Source organism: Labrus bergylta, chromosome 17 (assembly GCF_963930695.1).
Source record: "Labrus bergylta chromosome 17, fLabBer1.1, whole genome shotgun sequence".
Lineage (NCBI taxonomy): Eukaryota > Metazoa > Chordata > Actinopteri > Labriformes > Labridae > Labrus > Labrus bergylta.
Genome location: NC_089211.1, coordinates 12769452 through 12790723, shown reverse-complemented (window position 1 = coordinate 12790723; position 21272 = coordinate 12769452). Strand labels below are relative to the sequence as shown.

General features: G+C 39.1%; 1 protein-coding gene across 4 annotated transcripts in view; it reads right to left on the bottom strand.

The window, feature by feature from the left end:
* Nucleotides 1-20159, bottom strand: part of strbp (spermatid perinuclear RNA binding protein) — an 80183-nt gene extending 60024 nt beyond the window's left edge. The window contains exons 1-2 of one of the 4 annotated variants that reach the window (XM_065965318.1): nt 18380-18611; nt 1555-1691 (exon numbers count right to left, since the gene is read on the bottom strand). The gene's annotated coding sequence lies outside the window, so the exon portion shown is untranslated. Of the gene's footprint in view, nt 1-1554; nt 1692-18379; nt 18612-20008 lie in introns of those variants that run through there. The other 3 variants (XM_029278087.2, XM_029278086.2, XM_065965319.1) reach the window with 3 other exon arrangements.
* Between the last annotated feature and the right edge of the window lie 1113 nt (nt 20160-21272).

Here is a 21272-nt window from a genome sequence, read left to right as displayed (position 1 = left end):
GGTGGAGAATAGTTATTGGTAAAAGAAATGAAACAGTAATGCAGAATTGATGTATAAAAAATGTGTACAACCAAATATCAGACTTATATGGTGTATTGGATGTCACTGCAACCATGCAGCTTTGTATCGCCCCTCTGAAGTGTCTCATTACATTCAATTAAGAGTGCAAGTGTATGTAACCTATTGCAGCATTCCCCAGCCTTTTTCAGGTTTATAGACCATGCTGCAATAAGAAGGAGCGATGCTAACCCAGATCTATCAGCCTGACAGCTGAGTGAGGGCACAAACAGAACATGAAAAAGGCGGACAGACAGGAAGGGGAATAAGGGGGAGAAGTCTCCACTCCCTGTGTTCCTCTCACTCTCTCTTGTATCAACACACACACACAAACACACAAGTACCAAACAGGGAATGGTGACGAAGTCTTGCCCTGGGCTTCATTCGGTAGCTCTTGACAAACGCAAACCTTGCCCAATCATTTTCCTTCTATCTAGGTTGCCATAGCTACAGCCTGCATTCTTGCCTGTACTTTGGGATGGGTGCGACTTTAGCACTGTGTGTGTGTGTGTGTGTGTGTGTGTGTGTGTGTGTGTGTGTCCGTGCATGTGAGTTTCCCCTGCCAGATGGGGTCTTAACACTTCCTTTCTGTCAACCTTACATTAACACTCTCGTTGGATGTCTAAGAAAGAAAGGTGTGAGATAGCGGAGATGGGAGTCTGGCTGAGAGGGGGCGGTCTGTGAAAAATACCTTGTGTGGTGGATGGGATTGCTTGTGACCCCACATGTGTGTCTTCTAGCTTCTATGTTATGGACGCGGCTCCCTTTGTCAAAATATCAGAAATACATTCTTAAATTTCAGTAGCTAGAGTTGCACTGGTTTGATTATCTCTGATAAATATTTTCCATATATATTAATTTACTTTTAAGTATTATTAACCAATAAAGCAGCCACTGCAGCTCAATTTCTAAAACCATTTAATTATTGATTGAAATATTTGTTGAACAAAACAAAGAACTCAAAGACCTCACTTCAGACTCGTGCAGATTGGCAAAAGAGATTTTACTCTGCTTAATTGACAGTGGCAGCATCATTAATCATAAGTTGTGTATTTGTGGTCCTCTTGATAGGGACCTTATGACAGAAAGTACTATTTAAACTGCACAACTAATCCTTTAATACTAACTGGTCAGTAGCTTTAACGTCTTTAATCCTGTATTTGCTATAAAATAGTGATTCCAGTAAGATAATACTTTCTAATTATGCCGCTATTGAAACTGTTGCACGTGTGTGTGTGTGTGTGTGTGTGTGTGTGTGTGTGTGTGTGTGTGTGAGTGAATGAGAAAGAGAATATAAGAGACTGCTAGCCTTCTGTTATCTGTTAACAGCGAAGAAAAGTCAGGACTCCTAGAGATGCAGTTGAGTATATGTGTGTTTGTGTTTGTTTGCTATCAGGTAGATGACACAAATGATATAAACACTTGAGGATCAACATATCAGTAAAACTCCCACCATCTGCCCGCAGGCAGCCGACTATAAACATAGTGTTCTCTTACTCTGCGATTTCTTTATCTCTCTGCATCGCTCCACTTTCCTCTCTGTTCTCGCTCTCTGCAGTCCTGCCATCCATCATCATTAGGAGGGGAATAGATGACCTGTCTACACCTGCAACCACTCTCAGTCCCTTTACTCTCTGAGGAGAGGAGAGGAGAGGAGAGGAGTGAGGTTCTTGCTCCTTTAAGAAATGGAGCAATTCAATAATAGAGGGAAGATGTTCCAGAGATTCTTACAGAGATAATAACCAATACAGACATTTATAACGATATACTGTATTCTGTTGTAAAGCATCAAAGTTAATACAACAATATGCCCATTCTGCTTCTATTAGCAATTCTATATATGTTCTTCCTACTGCCAATGTCATAATTTTCTCCATTTAATCCATTTATGGATTTCTCCAAACTATTTTGTGTCAATTTAGCAGTTATATTACAGTGTCATTTGCGATGGGAAATATATGCACCATACAGAGTTTCCGCTGAATTATTTTCTACAAAGTGTTTATTATATAGGAATTAGTGAAAGAGTGAACATTTGAGTTCATCTGGCAACAAGACCATGGGGTTACATAACTTTTTTGACATTTAAAAAGAGGCTCTTTTACCTTAATCATGGCATACTGTACGTACATTCAATCATTGAATTCCTCTCTCTCTTCGTCACTCTGCTCCAATTGTAACAACAACAAATAAATGAAAGTCCCAAGTGTGTAATTAAAAATCCGTTTTTGAAATTTTAAAGTAATACTTAAAAACGTGTCATCTATTTCTTTCCTATGACTTTAATTGTCTGCTTGACTTCAGTGATTACATTCAACAGGATCATTTAGAGAGTTGATGAAGCTATACTCTACATCCGTGAAGAGGACAGAGGACCAAAGGCGTACGACGCTGGTGAAGAAAAGGGGGGGAAGAGGCACATGATGATGGTATGAAAGGAAAGGATGGTGACAACACAGATGGAGAAGGAAGGAGAGGAGCAGAAGGAGGCGTGCAGATGAGGGGAGGACGAGCAGAGGACACCATTGTCTCCTGTTAATATGTAAAAATAACTCTGCTGCTGCCTGCTGGAGTTGCTAACTGGGTCAGAGAATTCCCATAGAGAGAGAGAGAGAGCGCGAGAAAGAGAGAGAGAGGTAACACATCGATTCAGTCTGTGGTATCAATGTGAAGCAGAAGTCAGTCTCTGTCTCTTCACCTTAGGCCATTAAAGCTCTCTGTGCACTCCCATCTCATGTATTTGTCTATCCATCCCTCTAATAGTCTGTCCTCTCATCCCACACCTTCTCATCTCCACCTTCCCATCCATGTGTCTCTTACAACTTTGTATACTCTCTGACCTTTCTCTGCTAATAAACACATCCTCATCTTTATCAAACACACACACGCTAACCTCTCCACCACTCTGCTCCCTTTTCAAAGTTCCTCCCTTTCAATTAACCCCAATTCTGCCTTTTCAGTGCGTCTCTTTTCACTTGCTGTAAATACAAAATCCAGCAAACTAGGTGAAAGAAATGTCTATAACACGTTGCCACTTTGCATAGTAATATATCAAGCAAACTACGAAGCAGTTAAATCACGTGACACATCTTGAGCTAAAGGTTACGATGGTGAAGCCGACTGATAATCTGGAAGAATGCGTTTATAAATGAGTTTAAGCAGTCTGTAATTTGACTGTTTACCTGGTTCAAAATCAGACTTAATCATTAGACCCATCATGCAATGATCACTTGTCAATGCCATCTTCTATCATATATTTTCCCCCTGTTTTATCATTCTCATTCTTTATGCACTATTAGTTCTGGTAAAGGCCTCACATACTGCCCATAAAGAGTTGTATTAAGGAGTATTCAAGTCAATGCAACAATCATATTCCACAACCGTACCCACGCGAGGCGTATATAAATGTGAATGTATTTAAGTTTGTGTTTTGGCCACAGTACATAACTGTATTGTAAAAAAAAAACGAAAAGAAGAAAAAAAAAAAAATCATTTCAACCTATTTTTTGTGCAAAGGGCAGGTTTATACGTTTTTCTTCCTCCTGCACCTTTTCATTCTTTGTAAAGGCAAAACAAACAAAAAAAAAAGTATTTCTCTACATTGTACGTCATAAAAAGAATGAAATAAAACAAATGAAACGAAATAACAAAAAGGAGTCCACCCAAAATCACTAGTTTTTTTTAGGTAAAGTATCATGTGGCAATAACAAACAACAACAACAGTGGTGTGATAGAAGAGTGTTATGTTAGCCAAAGTTAGCATAAGGACAGCAATAAGTTGCTTTCCACAAATATATGTGTCTTCTTTTTTTTTTTATAGCTATAGGAGTGGTTCCATAGCCAGGTGTTTGAATCTGTATCAGGTACACTAGTTTTCATAGCACAGAGGAGGCCCTGGTAACAGTTCATCTAAAATTCAGTTTAATAACATATAAACTTTACTTTCATGTTTATACTGGATCGTAGCAGGACGTGTTAAATTTTACACCTGTACTATGGGTTAAACATCTAAGGAGTAACCAGACAAATATATTTTAAAACTATTTTCAATATTCAAGCTTGTTTCAGACAGTCTCTTAATAACAAACATGCTGTAAAGCTCTTTTAAAACATTCTCCCTCCCACTTTTAATCTATCGAAAGTAATCCCGTGCAACAAATATTTCATGGTCTGCTGTGTTCTTTTAACTGCTTCCCCGGCCAACACTGCAGCTATAAGTGTAACCCATAAACCATACAATGTGCCGTGGTCAGCAATCCTGAGCAGTAATTAAAATCTTTATTGATGAGGAATGCCATGAGCATACTAACTATTTTGCAGACTGTTTTTGTGTTTTCCAGAACCGAAACACACATTAATATAAAGCGCATTCGCACTGGGTGACTTCAGATTGTTTTGGAAATGGTAAGCAATAAATAAAAAATATGGAAAAATGCAAATAACATCTCAGGGAAAGTCAATAAGCTGCAGAATAATTCATCTAACCTTTACTTCATTGTTCTTGCCATGTCACTGCTTATTCATAATCTTCATTGTTAACGTTATGTAGATTATTCCCTCTCTACCCTATGAATACAAAAACATATGAATCCAGAGCTTCAAATGATTAACAACTCCAGTCCTGAATGGATTAACCTGCAGGGCTGGTCTGACATGGGCAGGGCTGCTTCTTGGCTGACTGGGGGCCACAAAAATAGCTTGAGCTGACTACAGCATATGTAATGCACTGCAGCAACTCTCCAGGGTTACATGATTTATCTAATCCATCTACTGTATTTGTGTTGTTAAAAAAAAAAAAAAAAAAAAAAAGGCTTAACATGTTTATTACAGGACTGAACATGGGTGACAATGATTGTGTCGGGTGTTGGTTTGTAACATTTGTATAAAATAAATACCTATGGTTTCAATAAATGGTGCATTGGTACACTGCAGTCTTTTAAATCAAGGTAAAGCTATTTTCTATCCTAATGGATATGGATATAAAATGTAACATAATCTTTGAGCTGAGGGGGCCTTTGGATGAAGAAACGCTGCAATACAGTGTTGCTGCAGTACTGTAGGTCTTTAGGACTGCAAATACTGACTAAGGTTCACTGAGAGAAACACTAAAGTGGTAAGTAGAGAACTATGTTTGGAATAAGTTTAGAATTATTTTATCCGGCTTGTATTGCGTCATGCAACAATTTGCGATGAAGAGAGGCTTGCGGTTCTTTTAAAGTTTTAGTAATTGCGAGCTTAAAGTTTGAAACAAACTTTTCATATACATAAGAAACAAATGTGCAGAATGGATAACAAAAAACTATGCAAAAAGTAGGGCTGGGTGAAAAGACGATTTAATCGATAAATAGGGTTTGCAACCTGTATGTTTGCCTCTCCTTGGAATAAATGAGTAGATAGACACAGATTAGATACGGTTTAGCCTTCACATAATCCACTGAGCCCGACTTGAGCGACACAGACTAAAAAAATATATATAATTCTGTCTTCTGGTAACAGTCCTACTTAGTCACCAGGGATGGAATGACCACATGGTTTAAATGAGGCTTTCATTATGCAGGAGGCAGAATAGTAAACATTTGAGGAAATGAAAGAGGAACCAGTCATTAAGCCTTCATGGTAACAGTGACTTTTGTTCATGTTGCAGGGAACAAACGTCTATCTAACAAGCAACAGTTTCCCCAACTGTTGCATAAAATAACCAGCAAATGAAATGAGGAACACACAAGTTTTTAACATGTAATCAAACAGAACTTGCAACAATGTCTTGATTGTAAAGTAGCTGAAATAGCAGCATGCACACAGACACAAAATCACAATGACTTCACACTGAAACGCTACAGTGAATGTGGCAGGGTACCACTTTCTTATGCCAATATAGACTCAAGACCTTCATATATCAAAACAGACAGCACAGGGGTCTGAGGGTATCTCTACTCATTAATTGGAGATAAGGAAAATGTCACTAATAAGATCAAAACAACATCAATAATAAAAACTGTGAAAATAATTGTTAAGACTTTTTTCTATTACAATAACTTTTGAGTATATGTCTTTATAAATTGTCCTAAAACAATAAGCATTTTTATTGATTTTTCCTTCTGAATCTAAACTGACTGTTTACTACAGCAGATCCCCTCCAAAGATCAGGGTTTGAAACAGGATGCACATGAATAAAACACTAGAGTGAAGGCACATACTAATGAAAATAAGGGTTGGCAGCGAGAGCTAAAGCCAGAGATGCTCAGTTCTCTCTTTCCCTCCCTTCATTAGAACCACATTGTGCTATACTGTAAAAGTATCCAAAAAGAAAAAGGTTGAATTTACTAATATTGATAGCATTGTTTTTCATTTGTTTGAGGAGCAGGAAGTAAAGTGGCTTTTTTTTATTAAGAAAGAAGACGGTTTAAATTGGTAACAGCTGTTCCACATTGTTCTTTTGGAAGCCAGCAGGATGTTTAAAACAATAAGTTCAATTGCGAACCAATAAGTAACAATAACAAAAAGCGATTTTGCATCAGTGGACAGTGGACACAGTAACACTAAAATTCTCTCTGACTTTGTTTCAAAAAAAAGATAGTACCCCTTAGAAAAATGCTGATTTTTGTATGGATCCTCTGCCTTATTATGTCCTATTGATAACTTCTACAATGACTCATTAAAAGAACAACATTGCCCATTTTCAGAGCTATCCATGTGCAATCTTGCTTATTTGTGTCCACACTGGCAAAAGGGCAACAATGTCATCAAGCTCTGGCCAAGATCAACAGTCTTTATAAGGTCCTTCAACTCCCGTCATTATTGTGCTGCAGATACAGGAAGATACATTTGGTGGATACAGTGGTCCATTCAAGCATATATAAGACTTAAACCTTCGCCTGCACTGCTAAATATCAGATTTTTCTCATCAGTACCAACAAACTTCAGTAGATTTGCCTTTGCCTTGCTTCCCTGTCAAGCAAAACATTGCTAAAATGTCAATTACTGTATTTGTTTTGGTAGCAAATAGTATTCCTCCTTGGGCAATTCCTACTCCTACCTGAATCCATTATCCCTCCTAAATCCACGCTCTGATAAATGCAGTTAAATTGTATAAACAATGTTTTATTAAAAGGGGAGGAGGATGAAACTGGTATGCACATTTTACATTCCAAATAGCTACGACAAACAAAAAGCAAAAAAGTAAGAACCAACCTTACTTACAATGGCTAAATATCTCAAAAAAATAAACCCAAAATTTGAGGACTCAAACTGACAATTTTGAACATTTGTTTCTGTATGTTATACCGATATCAACAAAGCTGACCAATATTCTTTAGATATTCAAACCAATACAACAAAAGCTATTAATCCAGGTCCAAGGCACATAATCCATATCCAGCTGTTCAGAGCCACAGCTGGACTTGGTTTGATGTAGTCCTGAGTAGGATGGGGATGCTTATATCAAGATCAGAGCCATTTCAATAATAAGCCTGGCACCATGACCACAGTACAGACAAGCATACCAACACATTACAAACTATCTTAACTTTTGTCACCAAGAATCCAACAATGTGGATTAGCCAATCTATCCCCTCATGCAGACACACAAGGTGGCTCTTGTTTTTCAATCTAATGCTCTGATAAAGTCAAATGGGCTATTCTTTAAGGTACGACAAAACTACAAGGTAAACGTCAGGTAAAACAGGATGCTAGACCACCAAGCGGGTGGCCAAGGTTTAAATGTGACCCATGGCTCCTTTCCCTCAAGTTATTTACCATTCTGTCCACTATCAGATAATAGCCTAAAAGCCCCAAAATAAATCTGGAAAAAAAAAAAAAAAAGATCTGAAAAAAATTCATGGCTCATGACCTCCATCCCGAACTGACTTTTATGGCCTTTGTACTACCTAACAATCAGCAGAGTCAAAATCACTGTTTATAGGTTTACATTACACTATCAACAAGGCGCAGTGGATCTCATGCATAAGCTGAAGAATACCCAGTACATCTGTATGAGACAAAGACTGCTGTGACAAAGCATCTGTGTTTGATATGTTTGTAAGAGAACAGACTGATCGTAAAACCAACAAGGGTTTGAGGTGGAGATATTTTCCCGCAGCAAAAACAACTAGAAGAAAAGCAATTTAAACCAAAACAATCATTACTCACTTCTCAATAAAGTGGAGAATTTCAGCACCATGGAGAGCAAACATCCCCAACTAAATATAATAGACAGCAAAGCTTTAGAGAACAACAGATCAGATCAATGTTATCAAAAAAGGACAAACAGGAACACTTTTAAATGCCCTTTATTCCTTATGGACTCACTGACCACTAGAACAAGAGTGTAAGTGTACATTAGCTGCGGACTTCATCTTAAAAACTCTGGAAAAAAAACATTTTTTAAAGGGTTACAAGTTCACAGACGAAGCCTCGAGGGAAAGATCATTCTCTGTGCTATGAAACAAGCATCTTCAGGTTCAGGAGTGAACTCAGTAAAGTATATGATATGACCTCAGGGAGAGAAAGCTCCTTTTTCCTCACATTACAGTGTCAACAGATTGTAAAGCATTGCAAGACATATCTTTCTTTGATAAAAGGGCATGAGTCACTATCACTGGTTTTTGTGTTGTTATCTTTCCCATTTGCTGCTCATTGAAGCTACAGCAACAAATCATATCAGCTCCGTTTAGCAGCTCTACACTGGCTGCTTTATTAGATTTAATTTTACATTTATTGAAAACGATAAAAAGCCCACGGGCAACGACCACTTTCTATCAGTAATGAGCTGAGGATCTGTTCGGCCCTTTTAGGAGAGCTGTCTGACTCTTGTTTCCACAAAGTGAGCTCAGGTCATTGAGTCTTTTCTGTCATTGATCTCTGGCTTTGCAGCTTTCTGCAAGAGGAACTCATGCTACCAAGATCCTGACATGATATCAGTGCAATGTGACTGGGTCTGCTGAGATTGGGGACATGCAGAAGGAGATGATACTGGGACACTAGCAGACACTGTTCAAGAGTCCTGAGGTGTCCTGTCTCCAGCTCAGTGAGTTGTTTGTGAAGGAAGTTGCCCAAATGGTAACCACAATGTTCTGTGCACACTCACTCAGCCTGCAAATAAGAACTGCAAGGGGTTAAGTGTGGCTGCCTGTCTGATGGTGGTGTGAAGCAGCTTAACCAAACCTTAAAAGATATCCAATATGGCAGCCTTGTTAGGGGCCCAAGGCCTCAAATCTCAACCCAAGTAGGCTTCCCTTTAGCTTCAGCTCGTGACATTGTCATCTAGTTTTATTGCTTTGATGTTGCACTTAAGTCAGTTGATAGAAGTGAGAGTTAAGTTTAATGTTACAAAATGACAGGTTATATAACCTAACTTAAAATTTACAAACAAGGTTACGTCACTTACATCAAATCTAAGGCATTATCTTAATTTTTCATCAAAATAAATTTGGTTTTGATGGCTACAATGTTGCTATATTTTGAGCTGCCTATAACTGATGCTAGAGTGGTACCGTGATTGTCATATATGGGGAACAAGTCTGGGCAAATATGTTAGACATAGAGATAGTACCTGATGCTTACTTATCATTAAATTGGACCTCCTTTTGAGTGCTCAAAACTCCAAGCTAAAAATTAGTTTCATCTGCTGTTATTGTCAGTTTCCAACCACAGGTTCACCCCATCGGTGTGTTGTGTGGTTGCAATAGTTTTCTGTGTTCTGGGATTGAAAGAGAGAGTGTTTGGAGAGACCTGTGTGGGAGCTGTCCAACTACAGCGCTAATGAGCTTGGGATGAAAAGCCAGTAAGTTGGAACCAATTTTTTAACATACGGTACTTCCCACAGAAGCCGGTGAATACACAACGTTGTTGTGGAGTGTAGTAAATGTTTCAGTGTTCTGAGAAAAACAAGGTATTCTTTAAATACAATTTTAAACATAGTTTTATTATTTGTGCATTAGCATATGTATGTGAGTCTTACTCGCCCCACAAATATTAAAAACTAGTGCAAAGTATTCATGAAACATCCAGAAGAGAATTGTTTGAAGTTATAAGACAGAAATATGGGAAACAGCAAATCTTCAATAATTATAATAATATAATAACCAAAATATATAATAATACATTTCAACCTTTACCTTGAATTTGAGTAAAAGTAAAATGCCCAAACATGAATGCACATCTGCACATGTCTCTCCTTTCCTCCCTTTTTCAGTCCACAGCTTCACACACACGGCAGCTGGTTGAGTGGTGGATGACTGTGTGTATGCAACTCAGTCTGATGTGTGTGCTGGAGTGAGACGGTGATGTGGCTCCGAAAGATCTCTAGAGAAATATGGTGACGCTTCCCAGCAACTGCTATGTGTCTGCTCACAGACATGAAGCCTGTGTGTGTATGTGTGTGTGTGTGTGCTGCTCTGTTGCATCCTCTACTTTTTATCCCTGTGCTGTTAGCGAGCACAACAAACACAGATGGACAAAAACTCTAAGGCATATGACACAAGCGAGCATCTTCTGTACATTAATATGTTTGACGTTAAATTCTATGAAGTCAAACAAAAACCAATTACCAATCTTACTCGTATAAGTCTGCGTTTCTAACCACTTGAGATGGTATTAGTTATTATGGTATTTAGTTTTCTGGTTAAATGAGTAACGTAGTCTAAAGAAAAGCCTTCAATGTGGTTGTAAGTGGGTTTTCTTCAAATCAACATTTTGGGACAAAGGTATATTCCATCAAATAAAAGCTGTAATGAAACGTTTTGATTTTTTTTCCCTTTGTCATTAACCAAAACGTCCAAAATGTGCTATTTCATGTTTTTCATGCATTTTGTTTGAGCTTCACTTACTCCGGGAGTGTGCATGTCAGTTTGTGCTGAGTGTGCTAAGGAGACAAAAGAATCCTATAAATCCTACTTTATTAGATAAACATCCTAATCAGATTAAAGAATCTCTCACACACCCCTCACACAATCACACCAACACAGAGAACCTCACAGAATCTCACTGATAATCTCCATTACCAATTATGGGTGATACGCCACAGCTTAACATGAAAGCAGCAATCTGCTAACACCGGTCACTGGGTCATTGTAGCAGGGGGGGAAATATCACTTGCAAGCACGCAAATTGTATGTACACACAAAGAACGGCGATTTTATCATAGCTCTTGAAGTGAGATACATTTTCATCAATTTTACATTAACGTGAAATGCAGTCTTAATGTTGTCCTTCACGTTTAAGAGGTGAAAGGCAACGATAGATTATTCTATACCAAATATCGAAATATTGGAAACAAAAGTGCTTCTATGGATTAAAAATGGAAATTTGCACCGCAATGATCCGGTTTTGTTGTCAATCGCAGATTAAGGAAGCTTGAGCTGGATCATATTTATGAAATCGCTAAAAACTACAGACACTAAAAACCTGTAAGAGCTGGCAGTTGTTTTCGTGTTTGTTAGCACAGATCGAGGCCAAACAGCCTCATCTCTGCTCCGTTAGGTTTATTAACAACAAAGATGAATGGAGACGGGTGACGGATGTACTGTAGCTCATTTACACATCATAATACTGCAGTGCAGGGAAAACTTGAAATAGCCTTTACAACTAACTGTTATAATTTATTATTAAATGGAATTTAGAAAATTATATAAACTAGTGCATTGAATTACAAACTTATAAAGAAATTGTTTTGTAATGAATTATTTTGTAAATTAATTGTGAAACATTCCCACATACAACAGCTTGTTGGAGCAACCAGGTCAGTGACTTGGTTCAACCAGATTTGTTGAACCCTACTTGGTTTCAAACTGGCAACCTTCCAGACATGCGCCAAACATGGTCTGCTTGGTTTGGATAAATACCCCGATCTTCCAGGAAGCCTTAATGAGGGCAAGCTTCGGTTTCCCTGATCCAAGCTCTTTTTGACGCAGTTAGCAGAGCTGGGACATTAGAAGACGTGCGTATGTGTGTATGTGCGTTTCTGTGGGAGAGAGAGATGGAAAAAAAGAGAGACACTTCAGAGTTCAGGTGGGGTCTGTGTAAATTGGTTATCAACATGTCTGCTCTATATGTGTTCAGTGGTGCTGTCAGTGTTAGTGAGTGTGTGTGTGAGAGAGAGCGAGAGAGAGAGCAAGTGAGAGAGAGAGAGACAGGGACACTATGGCTGCTCGATTCTGACAAAAATCATAATCAAAATAAATTTGATTGATAATGAGATCATGTTTATTAAACAAGATTACTCATTGATCGCACAACATCTGCATCACGTGCATCTAGTGGACCTATATACTCGAAACACTAACTTTCAAAATACTTCAAAATAAATAAATGTAAATCAACAAGTTTTTATAAAATACATTAAAATAATCACATATAATAATAATTAATTAATAAAAAAAAATTGTCAATGTTTTGAGATGGTGGTGATGAACGCTTGTGATCAAAATATAAAAACAAAGACTTTGAAACATTTAGCACACGACCAAACCTATGGACATAACGAGCCCAACATGGCATGCAGCACTGTAATCGTTTAATCTCCATAATCTTGTTTTCATGATTGTGGGAGGACAGCATCATTATTGAAATTGAAACTCGATTAATTGACCAGCTCTAAGACACACACTAGGCAGTGCAGACTCAGTAGTTGAGTGATAGAGCAGATGGGCCTCCCATATCCAACTGTCAAACTGTCACACTGAAGACTTCACCCAATCCATGCTTCAGTAGGCTACATGTCCACGTGTGAACGTGCATATCACAATCTTTCAGCCTCAGAAGTGTCAGATTCTGATTATCGACATGTCATCCAGGTTATTGTACCGGCACTGATGGGGTAGTAAACCCCCACTCCTCTATGAACAAAAGTACAGATGAGGCTGAGCAAGTTCAACAAAACACATGCAGCTACCAAGAGGCAACCTCCGCTGTTGAAAAATTAAGCTAATGTGAAACTGCAAAAAAACGCAGTTCCGCATCCCAAGGGGATGGTTGGTGTAACTTGAAGAGGATACCTCGATTTTCCAAAAACCCGATTTAGTGACGATATAACCGAAATAATCGTTGTGGTACAGCTAATTGCACTTTAACCAATCACCAATGCAAAAAAAGTGCAAACTTCACCCTCCATGCCAATATGTCCATCAAAACAGCAACTTTGGTAACCATTTAAATGGAGGATAAAGAGAGAGTGGACTTTAGAACACTCATTTGCATAACAGTGTTTCAATTGTGCACTGAAAGAAAAATGTATAATTATGTTTTTCCTGGTTTAAACATTTTTCAGTTTATTAAACCAATATTCAAACGTTTTTGACATGCATGTACACCCACTATAGAAGTGAATGGGTTTTCTTGTAAGGTCCGCGTTTACATTGAGCTCTGTCTCTTGTTTTAGAACAAGGAATCAGCATTTACCAACATGAAGTGATTTACAATGCCATCTGGAGAATTTCCCTTGGTGGTAAAAATGTCAATATTCAATATTAATTTCCTTCAGCTAAGAAAAGGTGATAAAGTCTCCTGAATGTAATTTCTTCTTCACTGGACTGACTTAGTAACAAAATATTGAACTCAATCTCAGATATATCAACTTTTGTTCAAACTGTGCTTCATTACTCTTGCTCTCTTATCATTTGGAAAAATTGTGTTGAGGTTTTCGTGTGTGTGTGTGCAACAACTAATTCAAGTTATCAAATTCCATTCATAAGCTATACTTATTTTTAAAACATGAGAATCCATCAACAGATTATTCAACAGGTAGGAAAGCAATGTTAAACCCCATGTGTAAGAAAGATACATGTCAATGAAATAATTAAAAACTACACTTTTGTTCATGTGAATGATCGGTGCTGTAAACTAGAGCTCAATGCAAATTGTAATTTGTTTTCTTAAAGCAATAATTTTAAGGTCTTTTTTTGGTGCGCTTTGGCGGCCCCTGAAGATCTCCGAGTGCAACTGCGTAAAACACACAGTGCTCTTTTACGTCTACCCCTCTTTAGACAACGTGCATTTGTTTACAAGCAGTGCGAAGCCAGCAAAGATGTTGTGAGAAGCAAAACAACCACGTTGACTGACAGGTTGCATTTATTTTTGTCGTAAAAGGCCGAACACACTTCTTGCAAGATGACCTTGGCCCCGGTGCCAAAGTTACATACTGATGTAAACAGGTGATCGGCCGCCCTGTGGACATGGGAGAGACGCCATTATTCTTGTTGAAAGTTATTATACTGTTAAATTGACATTTGAAACTATAAAGCAGAAAAGTTACACGTTGCTTTAAATACAAAAATATATCGTTTTTGGATATTTGATGTCAAAGGGACTGAAAACAATAATAATTCAGTTTGCATTGTTCTGATTGCACAATAAAAGAGTAATCACTTTTTACTCAGATTTTTGTTTAAATCTGAATGTTTTTTTTGTTTAAGATTTGTAAATCCCTTTGTATTGCCTTGTGTGCAGTTTCAATCTGTCACACTGTAAATGTATCTATGGCCTATTTTTATGCTGGAATTTTTTTTTAAATATCACAGGCCTTATGAGAATTATTTCATCACACATGGTACATTAAGCTGTAACACTGCGATTGTATTAATAAAACAAGAACACAAACCAAACAAGCCAATCCTCATGCAGGAACTCTATGATTTCTGTAAATCCGTAACAGACCTCATGATGAAGGCTGCCTTTGTTTGATTGTAAAGCCGGCGCACATAGTCAGAGTTCACGTTGACTTGAGAAAACCGAACCGTGTGCAGTTCATCTCAGGTTCAGTGTTTGTTTGGGGTGGTGCAAGCTGTGGTGCAGGAGACCTTACATGGCCATCTCTCACACGCTTGTCTCGGCCTCTCTTTGTTTCTCTCCCTCTCTCATTTCTCGTCTCTGTCACTCTGAGCTATTCCTGGATTCCACACAGAGGTGAAAGGAAACAGGAAAGGCTGCAGTGGATGCTGGTAGAAGCATTTTTTATTTAGAAAAGACCCTCTTCCACACACACACACACAAACACATGCATGCGTGCACAGTCAATATTCCTGCCTTAATCACTTTGATCCTTTGACAGTTGGAAGATGTTTCCCTTAAACATGCCATGTTCCCTGTTTCTGCAGAGGGGAGTGAGTCTTAGTGTGTTTTTTCATGTATGTGTATTGGGGTGTGTTCCTGGATAAAACACAATTCAAAATGAAACACAGTCAGCTGGATGGATCTAGGGTGCAGATGGGTCCTTCATTATTGCCATGCAGGGAAATATTCAAAACAGCGGCACCCGCTTTGCTATCTGCCCTTTGTTCTTCCTCCTCCTGCACCACAGCACCACTGGGACTCTCCCCAACTCCCTGTTGTGCTTACTGGAACCTTGGCAGCCAGCTGCCATATCGGCCAATTAGAAAAGCTTTTACTAAAGCACCAGCCAATTGGATTATTGCTACACTTCCTTGCCAGATGAGCCCCCAAATGTGCTGCTGTACGCTAGAATGTGAGAAGTGGTGGGCAGACTCCTGTTTCGCTGACAGGCAGCGGCACCAGAATACACACAGGCACAGACACACACAGCCTGCAGAGACAACCTATGACATGACTGAGCCTTCTCTGTAACCGAGTGTGTGTTACTGTGATTCTAAACTGTTTAAACCAAGAACAGAGCATAAAGCAAACCAGGAGGGGAGAAGCCGAGGGAGCATGATGCTTCTCCACACGCGTACATAAAACAGACCCACACAGATTTTTTTATTGCTAAGGTGGGCTACTATAGCACAGAAAGACCAAGTGAAGACGACAAACCTCAGGAGTCATAGGTCATATTTTTGGAGACCTTTTAAAAAATCAATCACAAAAGGATTAGGATTAGTTCGGCTGCTGTTCAGGTTGTTTGAGGCAAATTTGTGATTTGATTTGGACTTCTGTAAAAAAAAACAAAAAACTGGCAGGACTTGTTTTAAAACAAACTGAAATGTGTTTACATACCTGACTGAGTGCAAAATAGACTCAAACAAATTAACATAACAATGCAGTGATTTTCTGGTTTGCAGCTGTCACTCCACTGTCTGTTTGTGGATGTGTTTGTCATTCCATTCATGTGCTGTTTGTGTGTATGTGTTGCAACCTTTAAACAGTGTATTTGGGCTCAAATAAAAAAAAAATATATATACACGTTTTACCAAATTTGTCATGTCACACTTGTAGTTTTTAGATATTTGAAATTCAATGTTTACTTTCTTATCATGTCAAATCAACTTAACTAGGTACTGCAACAGGGTAAACACATACTTCTATGTCATCAACATTTGTAAAAGTAAGAAGAGAAGGAAAAATGACTCGCAATCACAAACAAAAATTATGGAAGAAAACAGAATGAAAAAAGCAGAGACAAACTGCAGAGAGAAAAAAAATGCATCAGAAAAGCAAAATCAATCGAATAAATTCTGAAGAAATAATAGAAGTAGAAGAGAACCCCAAGAGAAACCCCTGCTTAGAGAAAGAAATACTGAAAGCGACAGAGACAGATTGTTCATCGGGATGCTGTAATAGCAGCTTGCTCTCCCTCCTTCTCATCCTCTTATCTGTTCGATGCTGATAGAGAGTTCACTGCTGAGTCAATGCTCACCCGAAAGAGTCTGAGGAAGTGCACATGGGGGCCCGGGGCAGATTACACACTCAAACCACACACACACACACAGAGACAGTCTCTCCACCTGACCTCTGCTCACTCCTTCAGGCTGCCTCTGGATATTTGTACATTGCAGAAAAGACTCATAAAAACACACAAGTGCAGAACAGCATCACTTTCAATTTCTTAAACACACTTACAAAAATAAGGATTTATTAACATCATATCCTCCGCTTTCTCGAAGCATTCAAAAAGGTCCATTGATTGCAGCACAAGAGGAGCATTATACAGCTGTTACAAGCAGCAACAAGAAGTCTGTGTTTCCACTCTATAGCCTACATCAACTCTATCAAAGAAAGTGCTGGCCATTAAAACAAAGACACCCCACATTTCTGTCTTAGCAAGGCAGGTGTGGCTGAATGTGACGCCTCTTGCACATGAAAAAGGGTGGAGCAGGGTGGAGCAAACAAAAATAACCCAACAGCAACAGACCATTAGTCAAGTGGAGATCACTGGGCACAAAAACTGATAAAATAGCTCACTGGAACCTGCACGGACTAATGAGAACCACTGGACCACAGCAGAGACATAATACAGCTCAATTCGTTTAGGAGGATCAATACAGAAACAACACTTTTTTTTTTAGATGGCAAAAGAAATGCTGCCAGGTCTGCAAAACTATTAATTAACTATTAATTTTGTACAAGTATAAATCGGCTATTTGTAGTGTTCTGCATGAGGCAGGTGTGCAGACCTTACACTGACAAACTGATTGGCCTGATGTGATCTTACAAGTTGAGAGCAAGAAAAAAAAAAAGAAAAAAGGGTGTTATTCTACTTAACAGGTTGAGGTATGCCAACAAGCTGGTTCAGCAAGAACAGATGCCACTTCAGCATTTCCTCCTTTCACTGTCATTCAGTCGATCACGCGCGAAATGCACGCGCACTCAAAAAAAAAAAAAAAAAAAAAGAATTCACATAAATAAACACATTAGAGAAGTTACTTGACTGAGGAAACAAACCGCTGTGAAGTCAAACGGTGCTTTTACAATTACATTACCTACGTGTGGTTCCCGAAAACAGCAACTCGCGAAGGTTAAAAGAGGGAAATGAAATAAATCATGAAACCACACACACTGGCTTTCCTAAAAACTAAATCACACTTCAACAACCAGGACCTGAAAGAGTGTACCCGAACAAGAATTGGACCACAAATTGAGGCTTAAAAGAGCTCATTGTGTTTTCCAACGATAGGTATCTCGCAGCACAGTGCGGAAGTCGGCTATATCAGACACCTGCTATAAAAGATGAGTAGTTTGACCGCCATCTCCGCTTTGTTCATTATACACTTCAGCTATTTTTGTTTCACGACCAAAATACCTTCCGCAAACACTCCACTGGAAACATTATAACGTTATCCTCGCAACACGAGGAACGTGAACGTTTCACCGCGTGTTGCGTTAAAGTTGCTTTTCGGTCTTTCAAAGGAACAGAGCGAAAGTAAACACGGGCCACCGGATAAGGAAACAAAACAATTAGAAGAAAGTGGGATAAAGATGAACTTCAAACCTCCAGCCTATTGGTCAAGAAAGAGCAAAAACACTTCAATAAAACAGCCGAAGAGGCTACAGGGTATATAGGATTTTCTCTCTCGGGATGCCAGCGTTCATGTGAAACATTCAAAAATACAGGCAAGATTACAGCTTGAAATAACAAAAATATAAACCAACTTACGGTGTTTGTAATAAGTCTTTTGGAGTCTACTACTGCCACTAAAACATAGAAATCCAATGAGGCAAAAAAAAAAAAAAAAAAAAAAAAAATCCGAGCTCAGTCCGACAAGCGAGAGAGCCGATGTGAGCTGTCACCGTCCGACCGCAACGAGGAGAAGTCACTGACTGCTCGTGCCAACCGAGGCAGCAAGCGCGAGCCCTGAGCCGCCTGCTGGTTTCTCTGCTCTCGCACGAGACAGGAGAAACAGGGGAGTGAGCGGTGTGCTACAAATGAATGGCGGAGAGAGTACGCATGCGCTGACGACGGTCGATTCATTCCGGTGGAGTAGGGCTAAAAAAAAAGAGGCAGAAACATGGCAGGGCAAACGTGCTGCATTTATGATTTTTTTATTATTATTATTAATGTAAGATATCTTTCTAAGGATACATTTGAGAAAAACAGCAAAGTGAAATCAGAAAAAAAAACACTGCCAATGTTTTAAACTAAGGCAGGAGCCAGAAAGACATAGACAAATAAAATTGCTGGTCTGTTATTTGCCAAATGCATCTAATTTGATTAACAAGGATAGGCCTACTTACTATTATAGACCATTACTTATTTTATCAACAATTAGGCTACATGTCACATCGTTCATAACATGATAAATGTTTAATCGAGGCATTAATACATCCAAACGTAGGCCTATCTAATCCTAGCTGATTTTGTCCCACTGACTGTTAAAAGTTGTTTAAAAAAAAAAAAGTATTCATATTTTAGGAAAATCGACGAATTGACAACTTTGACAAGATGAAATCAGGGCACGTTTTCCCCAATCTGTTTCTCAAAAAAAAAAAAAAAAAAAATTGAAAATAGACTGCTTAATAAAGGAAAATTACGTCAGACAAATTATACAGCCTATTGGTTTTGAGTTCTGACTAATATCGATGCATAATTTGACCTATTTACGAGGGGGGGAAACCTCCAAAGTCTTTCATTGTAGCAAAAGCGGAACTAAGTCAGTTGGAGGTTAGTTTCGATTGTGGGGGGGAAACCACTATAAGAAAAAGACTAGAAGTCTATATGTTGACTATGAATCTCGTCATTCTCCCCATCCTGTAGAAGCATTACTCTCTCCCAGACAGCCTTATAAATAATTCAGCTATAAAAGCTTGCCTCTGCTCGCCTGGTTGCATGCAGCACTTGAAGAAGACTCTCTCACTTCCCCTGCACGTCAATCTTTGCGCTCGTCGCCGATTAAAACAAATCTCGGAAGCAAAATAAAGTTCCATCAACATTCTTGTTTCGCAAATGGCTGTGGCCGGTCAGCCGGATCAGTCAGGGATTACAAGGCTTCTGTCAACTATCAATAGCCTCATGTGCACGCTAGAGGCAAGTGAGGGAGAGAACGGGAGGAGAGGAGGTGGGAGGGAGGAGCAGACGGTGCAGAGCAACCAGGCGATGCTGCTGTTTGTCCTGTCACAGGATCGGAGGAGAGCACAGAATCAACCCGCACGCGACGACCAATTTATTCCAAAACATCCGGTCCCCGAGCCCCGCATTTGACCCGCATACTGCCCCCCGCCCCCCGCAGAGCTGCTGAGGGGACATGGAGGCAGGACAAGTGTATAGCCAAGATGGAAAGCAATTTACCTGCTCACTGCTCCCGTTCAGCCCGCCGTTATAACTCCCCCTCTCACGGTGGCTTTCAGCTCCGCCGCTCAGTCCGAGCTGCTCCCCGCTCAACGGGAGTTTAGACAACGGGATTTGTTCACGTGGTCACGCTCGGTGCTTCTAATTGGCGGAGATGCTGGAGCCGCTGTTCGCTCGCACCTGTACGGTGAACAGCACAACATGCAGGGAGGGAGAAAGAAACAGATTGGTGCAGGATTCATAGCCTATCCTTAGTATTAAACCCTCCCTTCCCTTCTCACACTGTGTGTGCGTGTGCGCGTGTGTGTGTGCGTGAAAGAAACAGAGTCCACTAATTATAACTTTGGAGAAATTGCACTCTTCAAAGTCTATAGATAAATTGGGTATATAGCCTACTGACACTTTATACATTTCTAGTAAGGGACATATTTACTTACTAGTGACCTGATCCTAATTCCATAAATATTAAACCCTTTTTGAAGCAAAATTACATACCAAGGAGATTACTGGTGAACTCTATTTAAAGATGTGTAAACTGAGTGACACATTTAGGCTTATGCCAGATATTTATTCTTCGTCTGAACGCTCAAAGCAAAGCACTTAAGCATAACTCTTGAACTAAAGCTTGTGTGATGTTAACTCAATGAAACGTGACTTTTAAATACAAGTACTTCTTTTTCGGCCTTAATCAATAAGAGCTGGGCTTCATAAAATGCTTTTTTTTTTTTTTTCAATTAAGTTTAGATCCCACTGCTTTAAAACACATTATTGGAAATAACGTCTGATTATGCCCGGAAATACTTCATGCCCCAATAAACTCTGCGAGTTGTAGAATGCATTATGATTTCATAGTTCGGTGCTGGATTAACATCCCATTTTCTGCTCATGTTAAGGAGAAATTCTTATTTTCAATGAGACTTTCTGAATAAGTAAAACTTTAACAGGAAAGTAACAAAAAGAGATGAAGAAGTTAGAACAAATCATATCTGGCTCTGTAGATACTTTGGTTAAGGGTTAGGTCCTGTTGCTACTCTACACCATAATTTTAGCAACGACTGAACCGTAGATGAGAGCAGTTTTCTGCTGTATCATTAACCATTATGGTTACATCTGTCACAAGTCTTTCATTTGCATGAAAGCTGGACTGGCCTTTTTCTGAATGGCAACTGACAAATTCACATTCCCAAATCCACACCCACAAACATACAAAACACAAATGTTCAAAATCTTAATCTCATTACACCGGCACTGCTTCAACAATCAA